The sequence below is a fragment of the Arachis ipaensis genome, chromosome B8, assembly GCF_059453495.1.
Source record: "Arachis ipaensis isolate K30076 ecotype BB chromosome B8, ASM5945349v1, whole genome shotgun sequence".
Taxonomy (NCBI): domain Eukaryota; kingdom Viridiplantae; phylum Streptophyta; class Magnoliopsida; order Fabales; family Fabaceae; genus Arachis; species Arachis ipaensis.
In genome coordinates, this window is record NC_142443.1 from 106,165,966 (window position 1) to 106,170,267 (window position 4,302).

General features: G+C 41.0%; 1 non-coding gene across 1 annotated transcript; it reads left to right on the top strand.

Annotated features, from left to right (window-relative positions):
- The first annotated feature begins 3,338 nt into the window (after positions 1-3,338).
- On the top strand, positions 3,339-3,446 carry LOC148549134 (small nucleolar RNA R71). Its single transcript, XR_015897194.1, has one exon. It is a non-coding gene; the product is annotated as a small nucleolar RNA R71 (small nucleolar RNA).
- Positions 3,447-4,302: the final 856 nt, after the last annotated feature.

A 4,302-nucleotide genomic window follows, 5' to 3' on the forward strand; every position in this document is an offset into this window, starting at 1 on the left:
CCTTGCCAAAGTGGATGACTTGTCAGCCACCTTGTAGAGTTCTTGAGGTATAATCTCATGAAGTTCCAGCTCCTCCCCAATCATGATACTATGGATCATGATGGACCGGTCTATAGTAACTTCAGACCGGTTACTAGTGGGATTGATTCAGCATTGGATGAACTCCAACCATCCTCTAGCCACAGGCTTAAGGTCATGCCTTCTCAATTGAACCGGCTTGCCTCTTGAGTTAATTTTCCATTGAGCTCCTTCCACACATATGTCCATGAGGACTTGGTCCAACCTTTGATCAAAGTTGACCCTTCTAGTGTAGGAGCGTGCGTTTTCTTGCATCATTGGCAAGTTGAACGCCAACCTTACATTTTTCGGACTGAAATCTAAGTATTTCCCCCGAACCATTGTAAGCCAATTCTTTGGATTCAGGTTTATACTTTGATCATGGTTCCTAGTGATCCATGCGTTTGCATAAAACTCTTGAACCATTAAGATTCCGACTTGTTGAATAGGATTGGAGAGAACTTCCCATCCTTTTCTTCTAATCTCTTGTCGGATCTCTGGATATTCACCTTTTTTGAGCTTAAAAGGGACCTCAGGGATCACCTTTTTTTGGGCCACAACTTCATAGAAGTGGTCTTGATGGACCTTTGAGATGAATCTTTCCATCTCCCATGACTCAGAGTTGGAAGCAATTGCCTTTCCTTTCCTCTTTCTTGAGGTTTCTCTGGCCTTAGGTGCCATAAATGGTTATGGAAAAACAAAAGCAATACTTTTATCACACCAAACTTAAAAGTTTTGCTCGTCCTCGAGCAAAAGAAGAAAGAAAGTAGTAGAAGAAGAAGAAAATGGAGGAGATGGAGGGAGATATGTGGTTCGGCCAAGGGGTAGAAGTGGTGGTTGTTATGTGTGAAAATGAAGGAGTGGTGAGGGGTTTATATAGAGGGGGGAGAGTTAAGTTTCGTGTATTAGGGTTGAATTTAGGAGGGAAAGGATTTTGAATTTAGAGGTAGTGAGGTTTTTGGGAAAGAGTGGATGGATGTGATTGGTAAAGAGGTGATGGGTAAGGGTGATGGAGGTGATTGGTGAAGGGTATTTGGATAAGAGTGTTATGAAAAGATGTAAAAAAGAGAGAAGTGGAGTAGGTGGAGATCCTGTGGGGTCCACAGATCCTGAGGGGTCAAGGACTTATCATCCTTGCTCCATTTAGGCGTGTAAACGCCCTTAGAGTGCAATCCTGGCATTTAACGCCAGACTGCTGCTTGTTTCTGGCGTTAAACGCCAGCTTTTCTCCCTTTCTTGGCGTTTAACGCCAACTTGGTGCCCTGTTCTGGCATTAAACACCAGTCTGGTGCCTGTTTCTGGCATTTAACGCCAGCTTGATGCTTCTTTCTGGCGTTAAACGCCAGTCTGATGCTTCTTACTAGCGTTTAAACGCCAGTAAGCTTATCCTCCAGGGTGTGCTGTTTTTAATGTTGTTTTTCATTCTGTTTTTGATTTTTCAGTTGTTTTGGTGGCTTCACATGATTATCAACCTACAGAAAATATAAAATAATAATGGAAAATAAATAGATATAATTAAATAACATTGGATTGCCTCGCAATAAGCGCTTCTTTAATGTCAATAGCTTGACAGTGAGCTCTCATGGAGCCTCACAGATAATCAGAGCAGGGTTGGGGCCTCTCAACACCAAACTTAGAGTTTGATTATGGCTTCCCAACACCAAACTTAGAGTTTGGTTGTGGCCTCCCAACACCAAACTTAGAGTTTGAACGTGGGGGTTTTGTTTGACTCTGTATTGAGAGAAGCTTTTCATGTTTCCTCTCTATGGTTACAGAAGAAGAACCTTGAGTCTTAAATACAAGCTAGTCCTCATTTAACTGAAGGACCAACTCTCCTCTGTCAACATCAATCACAGCTTTTGTTGTGGGTAGGAAGGGTCTGCCAAGGATGATGGATTCATCCTCATCCTTCCCAGTGGCTAGGATTATGAAATCAGTAGGGATGTAAAGGCCTTCAACCTTTACTAGCACGTCCTCTACTAGTCCATAAGTCTGTTTCATTGATTTGTCTGCCATCTCTAGTGAGATTCTTGCAGCGTGTACCTCAAAGATTCCTAGTTTCTCCATTACAGAGAGTGGCATGAGGTTTATCCCTGACCTCAGGTCACACAGAGCCTTCTCAAAGGTCATGGTGCCTATGGTACAAGGTATGAAGAATTTTCTGGGATCCGGTTTCTTCTGAGGTAATGTCTGCCTCATTAATGCATTCAGTTCATTGGTGAACAAAGGGGTTCATCCTCCCAAGTCTCATTACCAAATAACTTGGCATTCAGCTTCATGATTGCTCCTAGATATTTAGCAACTTGCTCTTCAGTGATGTCTTCATCCTCTTCAAAGGAAGAATATTCATCAGAGCTCATGAATGGTAGAAAAAAGTTCAATGGAATCTCTATGGTCTCTGTATGAGCCTCAGATTCCTTTGGTTCCTCAAAGGGAAACTCCTTTCTGTCCAGAGGACGTCCCATGAGACTTTTTTCACTGGGACTCATGTCCTCCTCACTCTCTCCAGGTTCGGCCATGTTGATCATGATTATGGCCTTGCACTCTCTCTTAGGATTTTCTTCTGTATTGCTTGGGAGAGTACTGGGAGGAATTTCAGTAATCTTCTTACTCAGCTGACCCACCTGTGCCTCCAAATTTCTAATGGAGGACCTTGTTTCATTCATGAAACTTAGTGTGGTCTTGGATAGATCAGAGACTATGGTTGCCAGGCCAGAATGGCTCTGTTCAGAATTCTCTGTCTGTTGCTGAGAAGATGACGGAAAAGGCTTGCTATTGCTAAACCTATTTCTTTCACCATTATTGTTGAAGCCTTGTTGAGGCTTCTATTGGTCCTTCCATGAGAAATTTGGGTGATTTATCCATGAAGGATTATAGGTGTTTCCATAGGGTTCTCCCATGTAATTCACCTCTGCCATTGCAAGGTTCTCAGGATTATAAGCTTCTTCTTCAGAAGATGCTTCTTTAGTACTGTTGGATGTAGCTTGCAATCTATTCAGACTCTGAAAAATTATGTTGACTTGCTGAGTCAATATTTTGTTCTGAGCCAATATGGCATTCAGAGTATCAATTTCAAGAACTCCCTTCTTTTGAGGCGTCCCATTGTTCACAGGATTCCTCTCAGAGGTGTACATGAACTGGTTATTTGCAACCATTTCAATGAGTTCCTGAGCTTCTGCAAGGGTTTTCAGATGAAGAGATCCTCCTGTAGAATGGTCCAATGACATTTTTGACAACTCAGACAGACCATCATAGAATATACATATGATGCTCCATTCTGGAAGCATGTCAGTAGGACATCTTTTAGTCAATTGCTTATATCTTTCCCAAGCTTCATAGAGGGACTCACCTTCCTTCTGTCTGAAGGTTTGGATTTCCACTCTAAGCTTGCTCATCTTTTGAGGTGGAAAGAATTTGGCCAGGAAAGCACTGACCAGCTTTTCCCAAGAGTTCAGGCTTTCCTTAGGTTGTGAATCCAACCATGTTCTAGCTCTGTCTCTTACAGCAAAATGGAAAAGCATAAGCCTGTAGACCTCGGGATCAACTCCATTGGTTTTGACAGTGTCACAGATTTGCAAGAATTCAGCTAAGAACTGATGAGGATCTTCCAATAGAAGTCCATGAAACTTGCAATTCTGTTGCATTAGAGAAACTAATTGAGGCTTAAGCTCAAAGTTGTTTGCTCCAATGGCAGGAACTGAGATGCTTCTTCCACAGAAGTCAGAAGAAGGTACAATGAAGTCACCAAGCATCTTCCTTGTATTGTTGGCATTGTTGTTATTTGGTTCGGCCATGTCTCCTTCTTTTTCGAAAATTTCTGTCAAGTCCTCTCCAGAGGGTTGTGCTTTAACTTCTCTTAGTTTCCTCTTAAGAGTCCTTTCAGGTTCAGGATCAGCTTCAATAAGAATGTCTTTGTCCCTGTTCTTGCTCATATGAAAAAGAAGAGAACAGAAAAGAATAGGAATCCTCTATGTTACAGTATAGAGATTCCTTTATGTGAGTAGAAGAAGAGAAGAATAGAAGAAGGAGAAGAGAAAAATTCAAACACAGTGAAGAAGAGGGGGTTCGAATTTTGAGTGGAAGAGGAGTGTTAGTAGATAAATAAATAAATAGAAAGATGAGAGAGGGAGATTGAATTCGAATTTAAATTGAAATAAAAGGAAAATAATTTTTTGTTTTTATTTTTAATTATTAGTTAGAATTCAAAAATTAAAAAGAGAAATAAAATTAAAATTAAAATTTAAA